This window comes from Schistocerca americana, chromosome 3 (genome assembly GCF_021461395.2).
Source record: "Schistocerca americana isolate TAMUIC-IGC-003095 chromosome 3, iqSchAmer2.1, whole genome shotgun sequence".
NCBI classification, from domain to species: domain Eukaryota; kingdom Metazoa; phylum Arthropoda; class Insecta; order Orthoptera; family Acrididae; genus Schistocerca; species Schistocerca americana.
The window spans coordinates 624,299,004-624,310,173 of NC_060121.1; the positions used below are offsets into that span (position 1 = coordinate 624,299,004).

The 11,170-nt window shown below is 42.6% G+C and overlaps 1 non-coding gene across 1 annotated transcript; it reads right to left on the reverse strand.

Moving 5' to 3' along the window:
* Positions 1-1,597: 1,597 nt before the first annotated feature.
* On the reverse strand, positions 1,598-1,672 carry Trnap-cgg. The gene has a single exon. It is a non-coding gene; the product is annotated as a tRNA-Pro (tRNA).
* Between the last annotated feature and the right edge of the window lie 9,498 nt (positions 1,673-11,170).

Below are 11,170 nucleotides of genomic sequence, written 5' to 3' on the forward strand. Positions count from 1 at the left end.
CCCAATCTACAGTACCACTCATTTATTTCAATAAACCATGATTTATTTTTTTAAATTGTGAACACAAACAAAAGTTAATTTCTCCAAAAATATAAACATAAATTCTTAAATACAAAATATATATTTCAGTTTTATCAAAGTATCCTCCCTTTGATTTAATTATTGCCTCACAAACTCGAGGTATGCAGCCAGCAAGTTTTAATAGGTATTCCAAGCTCATACATGTTTAATAACATTCTAGAATGTTGCCTTACTTGTTACGTGAACTTTCCGATACTCTTTCGACTTCATTCCAGACCATTTCAAGAATAATTGAGTCAGGCCTTTGGGACAGCTGCACCACTACTGTTAACTGGGTATACTATGACCACTCTCACACCAAAAGTTTTACATCTCTTTGATGGCTCTAAGTAGGGTGTTTAGTATGTACTGTTTGGGGGCAAAGTTCCATCAGCATAAACTAGGTTACGCCACATAGCGCAAACTTCCATTATTAACCATCGGTAAAGCTCTTTTGCAATTGTTAATGTGACTACAACTAAGAAATACAAATGTCAGTTACACATTGTTTAGATTGCACTCTGTTGTGGTTCACGCAGTGATTACGGCTTAACATATAACGTCAAATATCTCCAGAAACAAAGAATGAAGTTTGTTTGACCACAAGATAAGACAATCAAACAACAATGGCCCATTCCCATTCATAATACAGATATCACATGAAACCAGTCTACAACTTTTACTTTCAGAGAAACCAACTTGATGTTATAATGAATGAAATTTAGTTGCACAGTTACTGCTTTTATAACTTATCAAAAACCTACTTTCTTTTGAATTGAACGAATTATTTAGAAACGATCTGCTTTTATAGTACCAGAATAACCAGCTGATTTTACCACTGCCAAAGCTAAACAGGGACCGGTTTTCCTGCAGGACGCAAAGTAAAACCCTACACATTTCCATAGACACAATACGAATTCGTAGTATAAATACAATCGATAGTTCAGCCTTACATCACTTTTCCTGATCTGACAGCAACGCACACAATGGGCAAGAAATTGTCACCAGTCCGGGAAGAGAAGGAGCTAACAGCCGACAGTCAGAATGGAGAAAAAGTGTTCACAGCTTCACCTATAATAAATCCGCACGTGTCATTCCGCACGGATGAAACATTACAGCGCAAGCAATGCCATCTCATCCAGTATCAGAACGTAGGTCCCACACAGTGAAAGTGGTGGACCATCGCGTTGTTGTGTGCTCTGTGACGTTATCTAACGGATATTTTGCTGAGTAGCTTCTCTAACCAGCTTTCCATAGTAGCAAATTATCTGAGACTTTATCTGGCGGCTACTAGTGCCTTAGGTATTTGGACTATGTACATCTCTGTTTGAGAACAATAGCTCGATAATGTCGTAATGGTACCTGTAACGTTACAGCTCCCTTACGTAACACCAGCGTCGCCGAATGTCGGATTGATGCGTACCGGTCCACCGCTGACATGCAACACAACAGTCAGGGCTGCGTCTCACACCAGCGCCATGGTGGCACTAGCTTTTGGCATATCCAGTTCTGAAACTTCCTGGCAGATTAAAACTGTGTGCCCGACCGAGACTCGAACTCGGGACCTTTGCCTTCCGCGGGCAAGTGCTCTACCAACTGAGCTACCGAAGCACGACTCACGCCCGCTACTCACAGCTTTACTTCTGCCAGTACCTCGTCTCCTACCTTCCAATCTCATTCTGGAAATATCCAGTTCTGCAGCGTCACCTCACGGCCCTGCTGCTGTAGTCCATGGAGTCATGTCACCAAAAGCAGCGCCACCAACGCCATGGAACACAGTTTCTGAAACCAAAGTTGCCGTACAGATGTTGACAAAATCTTTTACAGGTTTCAACAAAAAGGAGAAATCAGTTCTCTAACAAAGGTAGACCTAAGATTAAGACCAATACATTGGTACACAATGATGATCAATACACCTGTTACAAGGCATCCTTCAACAGCAAAGGCAATAACGAACAGAAAACAGAGAGGAGCTAGACTGAGGCTACACTCCCATTGCACATCTGTATAACGAGTGACACATCACATACATTCACGAAACAAACTCGTTAATATAACATTAAAGTGTGGTAAGTCGTAAGTGTTGCAGATTCTGTATCTGATTCCTAGTATTAAGAAAAAGTACTTGTGCAATGTGTAGACCAGACATCATTGGACTGTACGTTAGACTCCAACCCACGCCTTCCTCTATAAGAAACCCGTTAGGAACCATAATTACACGTCGAGCAGAAATTTTTCTGGTATTCAGGTTAGCGATGCTTTTGTTTAAACGAAAGCTCATTTAAATTCTAGAGAGCGACTCGCTTTCTATAACTTTGCTAACTTATACAGAACAAACAGTACTTGTTCTAAGACTGTCAGTCGAACATCTGTGATTGTCACGGATATGTAGCTGAAGCCAGTTGTAATGTAAAAATAGTGCTACTCAGCAGCTTCTGAGATAAATGAACAATGACATCTACAACAATGACAACTCTTTCAGATCAATGCATCTGGGATTTCGTTTTTTGAGTCATCAGTCTTCTGACTGGTTTGATGAGGCCCGCCACGAATTGGTCTCCTGTGACAACCTCTTCATCTCAGAGTAGCACTTGCAACCTACGTCCTCAATAATTTGCTGGATGAAACCTCCCCGATTCTGCGCTGAACCTGCTCATTCCTTACTTTATCAGTCCACTTAATTTCCAGCATTCGTCTGTAGCACCTCATCTCAAACACTTCGGTTCTCTTCTTTTCCGGTTTTCCCACAGTCCCATGTTTCTATATCATACAACACTGTGCTTCAAACGCACATTCTCAGATATTTCTTCCTCAGATTACGGCCTACGTCTGATACTAGTAGACTTCTCTTGGCCAGGAATGCCCCTTCTTCCAGTGTTAGTCTGCTTTTGACGTCTTCCTAGGTCCACCTGCTAACGGTTATTTTGCTGCCTGCGTAGTAGAATTAGTTAACTTCATTTACTTCGTGACCACAGATTCTGATAAGTTTCTCGCTGTTCTAATTTTTGCTGCTTCTCGTTACTTTAGTCTTTCTTCGGTTTACTCTCATACCATGGTCTGTACTGATAAGACTGTTCATTCCATTCAACACATCCTACAATTCTTCTTCATTTTCACTCAGGATAGCAATGCCATCAGTGAATCGTATCATTGATATCCTTTCGCCTTGAACTTTAATTCCACTCTTGATCCTTTCTTTTATTGCCATCATAACTTCTTTGATCAATGGACTGAACAGTATGGGCGAAATATCACATCCCTGTCTTACACCCTTTTTAATCCATGCACTTCGTTGTTGGGTTTCCACTCTTCTTTCTCCCTCTTGGATCTTTTACATATTGTATATTACCCGACTCTCCCTATAGCGGACCCCTATTTCTAACACAATTTCGAACATCTAGCACAATTTCACATCGTCGAAAGCTTTTCCCAGGTCGGCAAATATTATGAACGTGTCTTGATTTTTCTTTAGTCTTGTTTACATCATCAACCGCAACGTCGGAATTGCCTCTCAGGAGCCTTTACCTTTCCAAGTGCCAAACTGATCGTCATCTAAGACATCCTTAATTTTCTTTTCCATTCTTCTGTACAGTGTTATCACAATTAATGACGTAACGCATACAGTTGAAAGTACACGATACTAGAAACCAAAAAGTCTTAGTAAACATAGGGTCCATAACATGTGCTCCAAAATGCATACCTTAAGAGCTATGAGCACGTGCTCATCTTCGCTACTTGGGAACACAACTCTTCTAATGAACAATTGCTCATATCTTTTAAGGTATGCATTTTAGAGCACATGTTAACTGGACTTTTTTTCTGCTTTTGCTCCATACTAAAACTTCCCAAAATGTGCAAAGTAAAGAGCTTGCAGTAAAAGAGATTAGCTTCACACTGTAGAAGATGAAAAATTGCTCGTAGCTCTTAAGGTATGAATTTTCGACCCTATGTTTACTGAGACTTTTTTGCTTCTCGTATCGTGTACTTTCAATTGTATGCATTTACTTATTGAGACTTTTTGGCTTCTCGCATCGTGTACTTTCAATTATATGCGTTTACGCCATCAATTATGGTACATCCTGTATATATTCTTGTCAGCCACTTGGATGTATGTATGGTTAAGCTGATTGTGCGATAGTTATTGCACTTGTCAGCTCTCGCCGAGTTGATGTTCTTCCTAAAGTCAGATGGTATGGCGTCAGTTTCATACATTGACAAACCAACGTGAATAGTCGTTTTGTTGCCAATTTCTCCAATGATTTTACAAATTCTGATGGAATATTATCTATCCATTCTGTCTTATTTGATCTTAAGTTCTCCAAAGCTCTTTTAAATTCTAATACTGGATCCTATATTCCTTCTAAATCGACTCCTGTTTCTTCTTCTATCACATCAGACAAATCTTCCCCTGACACATGTACTCTTTCCACCTAACCGCTCTGACCTCTGCATTTAGAAACTGAATTAGTGAGTAAACCCTTCCAACAATAATTTCTTTTTAGATTTCTTCACATTTTTCCTGCAGCCACTTCTTCTTAGCTTCCCTGGACTTCTGGATTCCCGAATTTCCCTGAACATATTTGTGCTTTCTTCTTTCAGCGATCAATTGAAGTATTTCTTCTGTTACACGTGGCTTCTTCGCAGTTACCTTCTTCGTAAATATGTTTTTCTTTCCAACTTCTGTGATTGCCCTTTTTAGAGACGTCCATTGTTCTCCAACTGTAATGTCTACTAGGCTGTTATTTATTTCTGTATCTATGCCCTTAAAAAACTTCAAGCGTATCTCGTCATTCCTTAATACTTATGTATCCCACGTCTTTGCGTATTGATTCTTTCTGACTAATCTCTTAAACTTCCGCCTACTCTTCATCACTGCTACATTTTCATCTGTGTCTATATCTGCTCCTGGGTACGCCTTACATTCCCAGTATTCGATATCGGAGTCTCTGTGTCACCATTATGTAATCTAACTGAAATCTTGCTGTATCACCCGGCATTTTCCAAATGTATCTTCCACTCTTGTGATTCTTGAGCAAATAATTCATTATTACTACCTGAAATTTATAACAGAACTCAACCACATGTGACTTCGTAGGCTTTCAGGCGTAATAAGTCTTGAAAGTCTCTTCGTGTTTGCTGCCGGATCCTAAGATCCTTTCTGTATTGTCAAATACATTCTGTAACTCTTCGTCTTCAGCTTGCGACGTCGGTACGTATACCTGAATTATCGTTGTCGGTGTTGGTTTGAAGTTGATTCTGATAAGAACAACCCTATCAGTGAATTGTTCACAGTAACTCACTCTCTGTGCTACCTTCCTATCCATAACGAATTCCACTCCCGTTATAACACTTCTGCTCCTGTTGATATTACCCTATACTTGTCTGACCACAAATCATTCACTTCTTTCTATTTCAAATTACTGAGCACAACTATGTCTAGACTGAGCCTTTGCATTTCCATTTTGAGATTATCTACACTCCTGGAAATGGAAAAAAGAACACATTGACACCGGTGTGTCAGACCAACCATACTTGCTCCGGACACTGCGAGAGGGCTGTACAAGCAATGATCACACGCACGGCACAGCGGACACACCAGGAACCGCGGTGTTGGCCGTCGAATGGCGCTAGCTGCGCAGCATTTGTGCACCGCCGCCGTCAGTGTCAGCCAGTTTGCCGTGGCATACGGAGCTCCATCGCAGTCTTTAACACTGGTAGCATGCCGCGACAGCGTGGACGTGAACCGTATGTGCAGTTGACGGACTTTGAGCGAGGGCGTATAGTGGGCATGCGGGAGGCCGGGTGGACGTACCGCCGAATTGCTCAACACGTGGGGCGTGAGGTCTCCACAGTACATCGATGTTGTCGCCAGTGGTCGGCGGAAGGTGCACGTGCCCGTCGACCTGGGACCGGACCGCAGCGACGCACGGATGCACGCCAAGACCGTAGGATCCTACGCAGTGCCGTAGGGGACCGCACAGCCACTTCCCAGCAAATTAGGGACACTGTTGCTCATGGGGTATCGGCGAGGACCATTCGCAACCGTCTCCATGAAGCTGGACTACGGTCCCGCACACCGTTAGGCCGTCTTCCGCTCACGCCCCAACATCGTGCAGCCCGCCTCCAGTGGTGTCGCGACAGGCGTGAATGGAGGGACGAATGGAGACGTGTCGTCTTCAGCGATGAGAGTCGCTTCTGCCTTGGTGCCAATGATGGTCGTATGCGTGTTTGGCGCCGTGCAGGTGAGCGCCACAATCAGGACTGCATACGACCGAGGCACACAGGGCCAACACCCGCCATCATGGTGTGGGGAGCGATCTCCTACACTGGCCGTATACCACTGGTGATCGTCGAGGGGACACTGAATAGTGCACGGTACATCCAAACCGTCATCGAACCCATCGTTCTACCATTCCTAGACCGGCAAGGGAACTTGCTGTTCCAACAGGACAATGCACGTCCGCATGTATCCCGTGCCACCCAACGTGCTCCAGAAGGTGTAAGTCAACTACCCTGGCCAGCAAGATCTCCGGATCTGTCCTCCATTGAGCATGTTTGGGACTGGATGAAGCGTCGTCTCACGCAGTCTGCACGTCCAGCACGAACGCTGTTCCAACTGAGGTGCCAGGTGGAAATGGCATGGCAAGCCGTTCCACAGGACTACATCCAGCATCTCTACGATCGTCTCCATGGGAGAATAGCAGCCTGCATTGCTGCGAAAGGTGGATATACACTGTACTAGTGCCGACATTGTGCATGCTCTGTTGCCTGTGTCTATGTGCCTGTGGTTCTGTCAGTGTGATCATGTGATGTATCTGACCCCAGGAATGTGTCAATAAAGTTTCCCCTTCCTGGGACAATGAATTCACGGTGTTCTGATTTAAATTTCCAGGAGTGTAGTTTTCGTACCACGTCCGAGCTTCTGGCATTCCACGCCCTGACTTGTGAAACGGTATCCTTTAGTTGGTTATTCAGTCTTTTTCTCATGGTCACCTTCCTCTTGGCAGTCTCCTCCCGGAGATCCGAATGGGGGACTATTCCGGAATTTTTTTTCCAATGGAGAGATCTTCGTGACACATTTTCAACTACAGGTCAAATGCCCTGCGGATACACGTTATGTGTCTTTAATGCTGGGGTTTCCTTTGTCATCTGCATCCTCATGCAGTTGATCATTGCTGATTCCACCGCCTTCATGGTTAGTTTCCCACCAGAAGGAGAAGAGATAGCCCTGAATCTCTGTCCGCTCCTCCGCCCTCTTTCACATGGCCGTTGGGCACAATGAGGGTGCCTTCTTGTACCGGAAGTCTTCGGCAGCCAATGCTTGTTATTAATCAAAATTTGAACAGTCATGGGCCTCGAACCCGAGTACTAATCAAAGACGCTACTCATAAACCATATTAAGGGATACGTTCATTTAGATTTTCTATGTAGAAAATTTGGAGAACGTGTAAACAGGCGTCCTCTCTCCTGTCCTTTGATTACAAGACGTACTTGGCATCACTAAAGAATTCGTGTTGTTGATAAATTAGTTCGTCCCCTCGAAGTTTTCCAGTCTCTGTACCCACAGGCAAGGCAGACTGGCTACAGAACAGAGGAGTCGAGTTGCAACAGAGTCGCTGTGCTGGTGGTGAGTGTGTTTAGCTGCTTCTGCGTGCACTTAGACGCGATTTTGGACGGGAGCTAACTCAAGCTTTTTGAGTTAGGAACTGTCTGTAACTTTAAAGTCTTTCATTAGAATCATTACGGATTTCTCGCGAATGTTAATTTTTCAGTTATTTCACTAAACGCAGATGAGCCACAACTTGTTCTTTAACGGTCACGGTTCACCTCATGCATCCTGCGTCCATGTTGCGCTCCTGACCCAGCCTAATTCCTACTGAGTAATTGTGATTAATACAATTTATCCTTATGGAACCACAGTAAGATATTTTTTATACGTTTTAGAGATCACTGTTATGAAACGATTTGTAAATAAATGTGTTCTACTCATCAATTTAGTTCATTACATTTTCCCCCAATGTGCATATCAGCACGCCGTTCTTCCTCCTGTGATCACTAATCTCATGCACCCTGTAAGAAAAAATTGGTAGGAAACAGTTTATAAAGGTCAGCCCCTGATCGATCGATCTGAAATCCGTTAGTTAGAGTTCCATTACGCGTGTTTCTCTTTTGTAGACACGTGGGCTAAATTCGTGTAATGTTTCTGAGACTTCAGACGACATGGCCTTCAGGGGAGGGGGGAAAATTTTAGGCGCTGTATTTCTTCAGTAGGAAGGTCGCGGCCATTAACAGTACTTGTTGCTTTGCGAAATATCGTCCCACCAAAGAATCGAACAACAATATTTAAATGTTTCTTAAAGTCAATAAACAGTGGGCGTCTTTTACTTGAGAAGTAGCAGAAATTGGGTATCAAGGCTACACTGGAACGTGGGTGGAACTGGGTAGTTAAAAGCAGTGCGTCCCATATCTTACGTATATGATGAAAAGAGACATTTGCCTTGGTCGGCTTGAACAGTTGTTTGTGGTGTGTCGTGTGTGGTAATAAGGAGGCTTATGACTGGCGGTTCTGACATGTTTGTTTGGCGGTTATACATGTGATATTTACTCGTACGCCATGCATTTTTCTTTAAATTTCTCTTGTATGCCTGAAGTGCTACTGCGAATGAAAAAGGTTGTCACAATGTATACAGCGACTGGATATGCATGTTGCACACTATGTGTTTGAAATAGCTGTATCCTTAAGTGTGGTAATTTCTACTTCATTAATTTTAATAATAATCTGTTCCTTATGGATTCTGAGCAGTTTGGCTGGAGCTTAGTAAAAGTCTTGTTTCAGTTTGCATTCAAAGATGTTTACATAAAAATCCAAGATGAAATCTGTGAAAACCAATGAAAAACCTTACGTTCTTCTCAATAACGATAATTACGGTTTTTGTATAGAATGTAACCAGTTTTTGTATGATTGGCAGAAAATATCAAAACAATGTATCATCATTTTCGCCGGCCGGAGTGGCCGCGCGGTTCTAGGCGGTACAGTCTGGAACCGAGCGACCGCTACGGTCGCAGGTTCGAATCCTGCCTCGGGCGTGGATGTGTGTGATGTCCTTAGGTTAGTTAGGTTTAATTAGCTTTAAGTTCTAGGCGACTGATGACCCCAGAAGTTAAGTCGCATAGTGCTCAGAGCCATTTATCATCATTTTCATTAATATGGTTAATCACAAATGACACATTTTTTTGCTCATGTACATAAATTAGAAACTTCATGACGCACAACCTCAGTCATCCCAAGTACCTGTTACATCCTTCCAAGCCATAGTCTGGAATATAGAGCAGGATATCGCAGGATGTGGATGGATTGTACTAGCGTGGGCTCAGTGGTATCTTGCTGAGAGGTCAGACAAACGTGGTTCCTGAAGAACGGCAGCAGTGTTTTCAGTATAGCCAACAGTGTGGATGCTGACTGGTCAGGCTTTACCTACCATTAACCATCTTGACCTTGCTGTTGTGGTACTGTTAGTGGCTGAGAGCAAAGGGAAACTATAATCGTTACTTTTCCCAAAGATATGCAGCTCTTCTATATCGCTGAAGAGTAAAGGCATCCTCATGATGAAATTATTCCAGAGATAAAGTAATAGCTATCCGGGACGAAATAAAAACCTGCAAGCATTACCCACTTGTCACCCAGTAATCAACTTTGTACGATGTCCAACATTCCACTAACCATTTCGCCACTGTACACGATGGAAACACCATCACCCCAAAAAGATCTTAGTGTTTTGTTGATTACATTTGTTAAATAAAGATCGTCTAACCACGAAAGACGTTTTGGCAGGAAAGGGGCACAAATGGAAGCCGATATGACGGTACTAATCATGTATTCAAATTTAAAACGAACGTGGTATCTTATTAGAATATGACTCGTGAAAAATAAAAACACAGAAAGATGACATGAAACAGTGAAGTTAATTATGTGGCACTTTGGTTGACATCATTGAAATGACTGACGGAAGAACTAAATCAAGAGTTGCTAATCTGAACAACTCGAATTTTTTAAAAAAAGAAGAAAAATTATCCCATGAACATCGCATCCAAAATGCGGAACGTAAATATTTGGCTTATCGCTACTACCTTACGCCTGCGTAGAGACACTGGGCATGTGGTTGAGCAAGTGACTCGACCGCTACACCATTTGTAAAGGCTTAACAATTCATCCGTTCGTGTGCTCTAGGTTAATTATTCTCTTATCTAGTGAACTTACTTGCTACATATCAATTGGGCATTTGCGGGCTATGACACTGCTGCAGCCACTCATTACGGATAAACCCCGGAAACCGCAACTTCAGGCTTGGAATACGCACCTTTGCATAAGAATATTTCAGTCGACACACACAGCCAACACTACCCATGAAATTAAATGTAATTGAACTGATACACGGTCGAGAAGCGATCTGCCAAAATCATGTTGCAGTTTGCATCCTACAGGATACGAGAAATTTTTTTAATTTTTTTTATATTGAGCTTTTCCTCAATACAGAGGCTTGTCTACAACGTAATAGTTTACTCGGAAATTACAATACAAAGAATAAACGTTCTTAAACTATATTCTCAAAATATTCGTCCAGGTGTTCAGATCTTGTGTGTCCTCTTCCTCTGCGCCCATTCTCCTCATTGTGTGCTGTACATTCTGGAGCCAGGTGGTCATAACTCGTCCTATTCCTCTCCTCCCCTCCGGTTCCCACTCCAGTATCAATTCTGGTATTCTGGCTTTCTCCATACGTCGTACATTCCCGTATCACTGTAATTTCTTCCTGTCCAATACGTCATATGCTTTTTCTTCGATTTCCATTCTCCTTATTATTTCGGTGTTCCTTATCTTTTCTTTCCCGGAAATTCTTGACCATCTACTCCAGAAGTCCATCTCTAGAGCTTGTAATTTTTTAATGTGCTCAGGTTAATTGTCCAGGTCTCCGTTCCATACAGAACCACACTCTCTGATATGAATTTGTAAAATAATTTTTTAGTTCTGCTCATGACATTCCTGTTCCATAAGACTAAGTCAAGCACCCCAATTGAAATGGTACAGTACCGCCCGACGTTGAAAATAGGTACA